At 40.2% G+C, this 10,501-nt stretch overlaps 1 long non-coding RNA gene across 1 annotated transcript; it reads left to right on the top strand.

The window, feature by feature from the left end:
- Positions 1 to 1,809: 1,809 nt before the first annotated feature.
- On the top strand, positions 1,810 to 8,414 carry LOC129077994 (uncharacterized). The gene is made up of 3 exons (XR_008529922.1): positions 1,810 to 1,886; positions 2,133 to 2,309; positions 7,266 to 8,414. It is a non-coding gene; the product is annotated as an uncharacterized LOC129077994 (long non-coding RNA).
- Positions 8,415 to 10,501: the final 2,087 nt, after the last annotated feature.

Below are 10,501 nucleotides of genomic sequence, written 5' to 3'. Positions count from 1 at the left end.
CCTCCCAATTTTTATCCACCATGTATGAATGTGGCATTTCCTGATCCTCTGCCCCTACCTCTCTGCACCACCTCAGGTCTCTATGCCTCTTTGCTTGCCTCCATGTCTCTGCCCTCTCTACCCATCTGGATGAACGTACTTTCTTTAAATCCTTAGTTGTTGAACTTCCATACAGTCCAATTTTATGATAGTTTTGGGTGTTATTTGTTTTGAGGTCTAGTTGTAATTTTTCCTGTGGTTGTATAAGGGGGTGAAGCATACTTACCTATGCCCCCATTTTGACCAGAAGTCTCTTTTCTCAAGATTTCTTTTTCATAAACTTTCTACAAGTTTTTGTGTTCATTTTAGTTTGTCTCTTATTCTCCTATCCAATTGAGAAATAATCAGAAACAATTACTTCATTTTTCTTCACAAAAGTGTATCTCCATTTCTTACATCTTCAGCCCCTGAAAGCATGCATTTTATTTTCCTTAGCCCTTAAATACCTTAATTTCCTGTGAAAACTAAGAAGTAAGCAATTGTAAATCTTTTTTTAAAAGATTTATTTATTTACTTTTGGAGAAAGGGGAAAGGAGGGAGAAAAAGGGGGAAAGAAACATCGATATGAAAAATGTCTATGTGAGAAACATCAATTGGTTGCCGCCTGCATGCACCTCATCTGGGGATGCACCTACAACCCAGGAATGTGGCCCTGACCTGGAATAAAACCATAACCCTTTGTCCAGCATGATGATGCCCAACCAACTGAACCACACCAGTCAGGGTAGAAGTAAGCAACTGGAAACTGTGTAACACCAGTATTCTTTTAGATTGACAAATTTATAAACACATTTCACAACATTTAAAAGTATATATATTTCCTCATAACAATATTTTAAAATGTGGCACAAGGTATGCTTACTAATAGACCCAAATATCTTTAATTCCTCCATAATAAGCAAAAAGTAGATAAACTTATATTCAGTAATTAATTTTTCATTATTTTATCCTATTTGGAAATGCTCTAGATATTCAATAATTTCTACCTTTTAACTTAATTTAGCAAAATTATGAGGCTTCAAATTGCCAAAAGATTTTGAGAAACAATTTTTAGGCATGCTGAATTATTGTTGACACAGAATTATTGTTGAAAAGTTTCACTTAGAAAACATTTTATCCTCCTTATATTTATTTTATTTGCTCTTAACAATTACATTTAGATTACTTATGAAAATTTTATAATACTGAGTTATCTTTCTTGCTGACAAGTTTTGCAGCAGAGGTAACATAAACTTATTTGGCTAATAAGCCCAGAAAGAATAAAAGTATTACATGCAAAGCTAATTGCTCTAAAGATATGCTTATTTAACAAAAGAAATTCAAACTAGCTTTACTACCAAATATTTTCCAAGATCATATGATTCTGAAAAGCGTTTCGGTTAGTTTTTATTATGTGTTTGAGAATACATATGTAAGTGCTTGTTTGTTCAAGCAAATTAAATAGAGCCCTTTTATAAATTAACTGTCATCTGAAGGTAGAAAATATTACACAACACACATGAACATTCACACAGATGCAGAGACCTCCTGGTCTTCATTTTTAAATTACTGCCATAAGAAGGGTATGATAATGAAAAAGGACAGTTGGCTCCAAACGGTGTGTCTGGCAGATGGAATAAATTAAGTTACCTGCTTAGAAGGCTAAAGCTTTTTAGTCTCAATATTTGTGGAGAAAATAATTAAAGTTTGTATTTGTATTTGACAAGGGAGTCTTGGAACCAGAAAATCAGTTTATGCTTAAAAAACAACTCTCATCTCCCATTTTCCCCTTCAGTCTAGGAATTGAGGATGATGACAACAGGTGGACTTCAGACTACTTCTAGAGTTGCATTTCTGGTTTCATGAAGGTTTGTAAAATAAGGACAATTGCCCTCAACATTAGGTTGTAATTTAAGTGATATTGTACATTGATTTAACCATCTAACTACATAGTCCCTAATTTGCTTCTTTCTTTCTGGGTTTATAGTTTCATTTTACTTTAGGGGAGGAGGATTTTTTTTTTTTAAGTTTCTATTAGGCTTTGAATCTTTAACTTCCAATGCTGCCAAATTTTTTACCAAAAAGTTACTAAATCCCTTCAAATATCTTGGCAGGTTTCAGCTGAGACAAGCAGTAAATAATTCTCGTGGTATTAAACAATTCCAAGGACTCAGTAGAGTGCGAAGGTCATTACTCTCCAGCATCATCCCCTCTGATAGCCAAAAAGAAAGAACTGACAGAGAAGAAGTGCTCCTGGCCAGTCATAATATCCATTACCTTAAAACATTCAGGTAGGGTTGACATAATTTCTCTACATAAAGCGTGTTTAAACATTCCAATTTTCATAATTTTATCAATCTTTACATTACACTTTTTATTTATAAATCATGTTTATTCTATTACAGTTTTCTCAATTTTTACCCCTTTACCCCACTCCACTTATCCCACCCCCATCCCCCGCTCCCACAATCAATTCCCACTCTGTTGTCCATGTCCATGGGTCATTCATACATGTTCTTTGTCTAGTCCCTTCCCCTTCTTTCCACCATTGTCCTCTTTCTCAATCCCCTCTGGTCACTTTCACTCTTCTCCATGTTTCCGTGCTTGTGGTTTATTTTGTTTGTTAGTTTATTTTGTTGAACAGATTCCACTTATAGGTGAGATCATATGGTATTTGTCTTTCATCAATGGCTTATTTCACTTAGCTATTATCCAGCTACATCCATGTTTTTGCAAAAGGTAGGATTTCCATCTCTCTCTCTCTCTCTCTCTCTCTCTCTCTCTCTCTTTCTTAAATGCAGATTGATTTTATTTATCTTTTTAATGTCAAAGTTAATTATAAAATATTAAAAAATTTAAAACCATTATAAAGTCTTAGCAATTAAACCAACATGACGCCAGCACAGAAATAATCAAGTAGATCAGTGAAGTATAATGAGCATTCTAGAGACAAATGTACATATCTAACAGTGTAATACATGATTAAATTGATATTTCAGATCAATGGGTAAAATAAGGGTTATCCGAAATAAGGTGCATGGACCACCAGTATTTGAAATAAAACAAATATAGAGCCCTATTTCACACATTGTACAAGAAATATTCAGGTGAGTTAAAAATCAATATGTAGAATCCAAGGAGTTTTAGGAGAAAATACAAACTAATATTTTTCATGACCTGAAGTAAAATATTCAAACCCAGAAGCTATACAGTAAAATACTGACAATATGACTATATTAAACATTTAAGACTATATAGTAATATACATATAAAAAAAGTAAAAGGACAAGTAATAGAATAGGAAAGTATTTGCAACACATCTAAAAAAGGGTTAATGGTTTGTTTTGTTTTCTTTTTAGGGAAGAAATTCTACAAATATTAATAAAAAAATGGATAAAGAATACCAAACAGTCATTTAAAGCTTTTTTAAAATAATAGAAATAAGCAAGAAATATACAAAAACAGATTTAGTTTCAACAAATAATAAAGGAACAATTAAAAGAACACATCATTGTCACAATCAGATTAATATGTATTAAAAAATATTGGTAATATCAAGTACTGACAACTGTGAAAGGAACTGGGTATTCATAGACTCTTTTTCTTCATCTTAAAGCAGTCCCTTTAGCATATTTTGCAGTGTTGGTTTGGTGGAGGTGTGTTCTTTTAGCCTTCTTTTGTCTGGGAAACTCCTTATTTCACCTTCCATTTTAATTGAGAGCTTTGCTGGGTAGAGCAGTCTTGGTTGTAGTCCTTTGCTTTCCATGACTTGGAATATTTCTTGCCATTCCCTTCTGGCTTGAAGTGTTTCTGTTGAGAAGTCAGCTGCTAGCCATACCGGGGCTCCTTTATATGTTACTACCTCTTTCTCCCTTGCTGCCTTTAGGATTCTCTGTTTATCTTTGTTATTTGCCATTTTAGTGATGATGTGCCTTGGAGTGGGCCTCATTGGGTTCCTCTTGAATGGGACCTTCTGTGCTTCCTGGACTTGTGTGACTTTTTCTCTTCTCCAGTTAGAGAAGTCTTCCATCATTACTCTTTCAAGCAGGTTTTCTATCCCTTCCTCATCCTCTTCTCCTTCTGGTATCCCTATTATGCAGATATTATTACGTTTCAGGTTGTCCTGCATTTCCTCAATGCCTTTTCATTCTTTTTGAGTCTTTTTTCATTTTCTTGTTCTTTCTGGGAGCTTTTTTTCTACCTTATCCTCTAGCTTGTTGATTCAATCCTCGGCTTCATCTATCCGGCTTTTGATTCCTTCTACTGTGTTCTTCAATTCAGAAATTGCATTCTGCATTTCCTCTTATCTCTTCTTGATAGTTTCCATGTCCTTTTTCACGGTGATATAGTTTGCAGTGAGTTCCTCATAGTTTTCCTCTAGTTTTTTTGTAATTCTCTCTGAGCTCACTGAGCTAATTGAGCTTCCTTAGAACCGTTGTTTGGAACTCAGTATCTGATAGGTTACTTGCCTCTATTTCATTTAGTTCTCTTTCTGGGTATTCCTCCTTTCCCTTCCACTGGAGGGTATTTCTTTATGTTTCCATTATTGTGAGACTCTTCTCTTTTGCTTCTGCTTCTTAAGTTGATCTGTTTTTGTTTTCCTGACTTTGTGGCATGAACTTTTATTATCGGAGACTGCTGTTTTTATTTTCTGGATCTGCCTCTGATGATGTCAGATGTTGACCCTGCCTGAACTTAGGCAGTCTGTTTGAGACTTCCAGGAATCTACTGTTTGTGGCTGTCTCCTTCAGCTGTTAATCTAGTCACTCTGCATTCAGCAGGCCGGCTTAGACAGTTTAGGGCAGGGCGGAGTCCTGGGGGCAGGGTTATTGAGTCCTCTCATGCTACTGCCATATGGGGGAGGAGTCAGCACTGGGATCCTGTTGGCAACTCTCTCCGTTCTCTCCCCTAAAGCCTCCGTCCCCAGTCTCCCCTCAACTGTCGGCAGACCACTCTGCACCCTCTTTAGCCAGGGATCTACTGTCTGTAGCTCCCACTCTGCACTCAGCAGGTGGCTTAGACAGCACAGTGCAGGGTGGAATCCCCCCTTACTGGGTTATTGGGTCCTCTGATGCTGCTGCAGCTCAGGGGGAGTGGTCTCTGCCTAGGCAAGATGGCGACAGCTGCATGGGGAATGAGTCAGCACCGAGATCCCACCGGCTACTCTCTCAGTTCTCTCCCCAAAGCCTCCTTCCTCAGTCTCTCCTCAGGTGTCTCAAGCCTTTGCCGGAGACCAGGGTAAGTGGCTACAAATAAAAATTTATGTGTTGGCCCTTTAAATGGTTCGTCACGTTTCCAGCCGCCTGTCTCTGGCAGAGAGCAACGCTGCTACTTTTCCCAGCTGGCTGTTTTCTGTGTACTTTTTGGGTTCTGGTGCTGTAGGCTAGAGATCCCTGCTTTTGGTTTAGACCCTGTTGTTCTCAGGGGGATCCAACTGGCCGTTTCAGTATCCGTCTGGTGCTGCCACCCATGGGAGCCCTGCCTCCTTCTCGAATCTCTACTGCACTCCTTACCAGTTAGAGTATGCTAAAGCTGATTCTTTTGTCTCCAAGGTTACAAGGCTCCTCTCTCACTATTGTTCAGTTGTTTGTTCCAGGTGATTTCTCCCCAATTTAGTTGTAATTCCAGGTTGGTCCTGGAAAGACATCAGTGTGACTTCCACTCATTCCTCCACCATCTTGGTCCTCTAATTTTATCAATCTTTAAATAAACTAATCTAATTGGGACATTTTTCAAAATTGCCATTGTCATTTTAGTTGATAATTTCCTTGAGGGCTGCCAGCAGTTAGGAAGAACCCCAGTCATAACTGAAGTTTGTCCCACACTTCTGTCTGGAGCTTCCTGCTTGAAAGTCACCAAGCCAAGTTCTTAGGACATAAAATCTATAGATTGTCTTTTAGTAAGATTTTGTCATTGTTTTTCTTTCCTTTTTCTTCTTCAATGCAGGACAATTGTATTCCCAATATCCTGATTTTTTTTTTTAACAGAGTCTGTAAATCTCTAAAAACAAACAAGAAGGGGACTGAGTGGACTTTGATTTTTGTTCTTATTTCTGTTCTTCCATTTTGTCAAGGGAATCTTAATGTTAAACCAATATGAGAGCTATCTAAAAAGAATTTCTTTCTTTTATATTTAGAAGTTTTCCTAATTCAAAGGATCCATTGTCTGGCCTTGATAAGTAGAATCTCAATAGAGACTTGAACCAATAAGCCTCTTACAGCTTAACCAAGGAAAGAGAAAATAGGCAAAGCAAAAACCATATTCCATAGGCAGTAAGGGTGAGGTAGCTCCAGTATCCCACAAAAATTGTGATATGCCTCTAGCCACAAACCTGCTAATTCATGGCTAATGTAGGCACTACAAAAATGGAATTTTTCCAGTACTAACAAGCAATAAAGCTTGAGATGACAAAGGGCCTTTATGAGCTGTAGTCCTTTTGACAAACTCCCCTGAGAGTTGGCGTGGCCAGACAAAGAATTTAGAACTTAATCTATTTGACTGGCCACTACATACGCCCTGGTAAGTGCACCTCATAAATGGTGGAGACCAGAGAAAATACTTTGACCAGTCACAAAGGCCAAGATTTCAGGATGTATTACATGATAATAGGAAAGACACAGAGATACAGAGAAAGACAGAATTAACAAAACTCATGAGTATTCATACCAAATAAAGAAGTCTCTAAGCCCAAGAAACTAGTTTCACATATATTTTCTCCTGTGAATCTAAATTTAGAAAAGACAAAAAAAAAAAGGGGCTCTTACCACTGTTTATCTAAAAATAAAAAATGAAAATGAGAAGCAACAAGCATTTATTTGAAATTTAAAAAAAGAGAATAGCTATTTGGGATGCACCAATTCAGGCAGAAGCACAAATAATGTTCTGATTAGGCAACAAAGATAACAAGTATTTAAGAGAAAAGAAAAGGAAACAATTACATCAATAAAGAAAGGCATTTGTATTGTTGCAGATAAGCTAACATAGTGACACTAATTCCGAGGAATGTTTTAAATTTTTAGTCCAGTAATCTGTCTGGTAGCCATATCTGCTTTCTCATTGTTCTGGCAAGCAGTTCTTTGGGACACAATGTTGCTTTAGGCTCACACCAGAATTTTTTTTTTTTTTTTTTTTTGCCCTGTTTTAACATTCCAAAAGTTTGAGGCATAAGACATGCAAGATAGTTTCTCTAAGATGGCATCTTGGACCCCAGCTCCATTTGTATTAATATTTTTTATACTACTCTGCAGGTAGAGATCTGGGAGTATGACTTGGCAAGAATCCTTACGTTTGCTGGCTCATGTGAGAGGTCCCAGGATTTTTCTACTGCAGCAGCTTTGGGGTGAGCTGTGCCCAGCCAGTGAGGTGCCCTGCTCACATGCCAACTGTGGAGGAAGAAGAAACTTTCCTCTAACATTGGACAATGGAGAGACAGGCTTGCTGCTGTTGGCGGGTAGCCCAGATCTGTTCCGGGTGACTTGAATGACTTTGAATGGCAAATCTACACTGATACACAACTTGAGCCATGTTTATGTAAAACCGCTGGGCTTCCAAATTTATCTTCAAATTTGTCAGCACACCTATGTGTTTATTTTCCAGCTGTCAGAAAATGGCTCTCCTCCAACCCTCCTTGCTTTATGGGAACTATTAAGAGCACTTTGTTAGTGAGAACGCCTTATGTGCTTGTTTCCCAAAACAACCCTGGAGTGCACATGTGGCAGTAGCATTATTAGGATTATCACGGGGTACTGGGTGAGAGGTGCCCCAAGGAATGTAGGAGAAAACCCCCATAACCCTTGGTTGGGGCATGGGGGAAGCAGACAATACAGCTGAAGATATTTTTGTAACAAAGGCTAGTCTAATAGCTGTGCTACCATCTCGGGACAAGACGAGTATGACTTTTAGACTGTATATATAGCAAGGGAGGTAGAGGCCCCTGGATCACTGAGTCATGCTTCCCCTGAATGGGGATAGAAAGCAAGTGAATGTAAACTATACAGAAAACGGCAAATGTAGCTCATTATGGGAGGAGTTGGAGATGAGGTCACGCAGGAGGATCTGGGTCAGGATTTAAACTAAGGGTGAGCGGCCATAAGGGGATTTGGCCATGAGGCTTGAAAGGGAGTAGAAGAGCTATGAAGGAGGAATGATATAGCAGCCACGTGAGAGGGAAAAGTAAGCAAGCAACTATGTAGTTTGCAGTCAGGATCCGGCCATGCGGCCTGGTGTAGTAAGGAAGGAAACATATTGCTGCTCTGATTGTGCCTGCTCTAGCTGACTCTGAACTCTCCCTTGCAAGACACTGACACTGCTACTTTGCAAGCCTGGACTCTCTCTCTGGACTCTCAGGACTTATGTCTTTCTGGAACCAGTGGACCATGGCACATGCTTTCCTGGGCTATTACATGGTGGCTGAGGGCAACATACCCCAGATCCTGAAGAAGAGAGCTGCTGTGAGACTGTTTGCACAGCTGGATTTAGTTCAGATAAGGAGATGGGGAGTTTTTAAGGCTTTTGGCTTATAGCTTGGTGGGGAGTTAGGGAAGTGTTGGGTCTCATGGGGGAATGGGGCTCCAAGTGGAAATGCTGCCTGGCCCCCACCAAGTTTGGAATATTGTAAATAAAGACCTATTCCTTCCAGCATTAATTGTTGGGTCATTCATCAATGTGCCACGTGGATGGGTCCCAGTCTGCTCAGTAACAGTTTTGGCAACCCAGATGGGACTAAAGGAACCTGTACTCAGGTTCCAGGCACATGAGGCAGACTGACCCCTGGAGCACGGCTGTGGGGACTTCCCAGTCTGAGGGAACTGTCTTGTACCCCAGCTCAAGGAACTGGTCTCCTGAAACACCAGAATTGTGCAAGGGAACAGGTTTGGGGAGAAAGGGATTCCTTAGGGCCTGTGAGCTGAAACTGCACGCATGCTAGGGGTTTGGACATTAAGCCGCATAGGCACATTGCAATTTTGGGTAGATCACTTGAGTGCTCCATTATGGAGGATGAGTCACGTGGGTGCTCCACCATCTTGTGGGTGGCACATGGCCACTCCACCACATTGGATAATAAGGCACATAAAAGTGCCACTATCTTGGAAGTGGCACATGGCTACTCCACCACCTTGGAACTGGGCAAGGTGGTAGGCTGGGCACACTCTTCAGGTTAGTGCTGCTGTTGTGTGGGCACTGCGCCAGGCAGGTTCTCTGTCAACTGGGTTCTGATAGGGATGGCTCTAGTCCGGAAGGCCGTGTACTGGGGTCCAAGGGTGACAATGTTTCTGTTACTTTATGCATGTGCATATAAAGCTAGGGACTTTTAGCTGCCAGATACTGAGTTTGAGTAAGGTCCTTCCCAGTGGGGAAAAGAATAAAGATTGAAAGTGGATTATGGTTAAATCTGAATGGATAAAGGTAAATGGAAGGGTTGTGAAAGTTTTAATCCTGGAGGAAAGGAAACCTCAGCTCTTGGGTGTGGTTATTCTGTATTTGTTTTCTAATCTTGTGGAGCCCCGGTTTGAACTTTTCTGATTTGGGTACATCAGGAAAATCCTGACTCTGCTTTTTGGCCGGTAATACCTAGAACAGGTCACCTGTAACCAGTTGGGGAGAATGCCATAGCCATTTGGAACCCAGGAAGGGTCATTTGGAATGCTGATGAGTATGCCAGCCTGGGGCAGGTCTCTGACAAGAGATCGGGTGGTAGGGGACATGCCTCTGCTAGGAGACCAGTGGATGCACTGGTGGGTGAGAGAGTGAAGTGAAGTGCCATGGAATGCTGATGGGTATACCAGCTGACAAGTGAAAAATGAGACAAGGTTCTAAAGCTTGTTCTAGCCCCTCTTCTTCTTTTGGAACTTTGTCTTTGCTTTAAGTTTTGCTCTGTTTCTGCTCTGAAAAGAAATTGAGGTTTCCCAGGAAAAGTTAAAACTTCACACTATGTAGGAAAGTGAAGAAGGGAAAGTACAAGGCATGAAAATGCAATTTTAGTGGCTCGTAGAAGGACAAGGATTTTCCTTCACACTTTATGTGTTTTTTCCCTAACTGATCCCTCCAGAATTTGGCATTCTAAAGGAGTAAGTGATGACATAGGGTTTCTTTGCATAAAACAAATAAGTCCAATTGCCATTGGTGGTTTTAATAATGAAGACTTTGACTGGAATGCCCTGCCTGACAGAGGCATGCCTGGGCTCTGGTTGTTACCAGAAAGCCTTGAGGAACTGAAATTAATTTTCAAAGCTAGTAAAAGCCCACTGGAGAAAAAGCCTTGTACTTTGTACCTTGTACCCACTGGCGAAAAGAGCTTAGTTGGTTGAGTGGTGTGGCAGTCTTTCCAGGGAAGGAATGAAAGTTGCTTTCCTGAAAGATAGCTAGGGAGAACCTTAAGGCACAATGGAAACCTCAAAGACTTGAGAGAAGCGGGTGGTACAGGTGAGGCCAGATGGCAGGTGCGTGCCTCACCCTCTGTGCCCTGAAGGGTAGACCAAAGGGT

Source organism: Pteronotus mesoamericanus, unplaced genomic scaffold, assembly GCF_021234165.1.
Source record: "Pteronotus mesoamericanus isolate MK-2021 breed Mesoamerican mustached bat unplaced genomic scaffold, CSHL_Meso_final contig_72, whole genome shotgun sequence".
Lineage (NCBI taxonomy): Eukaryota > Metazoa > Chordata > Mammalia > Chiroptera > Mormoopidae > Pteronotus > Pteronotus mesoamericanus.
Note: the sequence above shows the minus strand (reverse complement) of the source record. Positions and strands in the feature narration are given on the sequence as shown.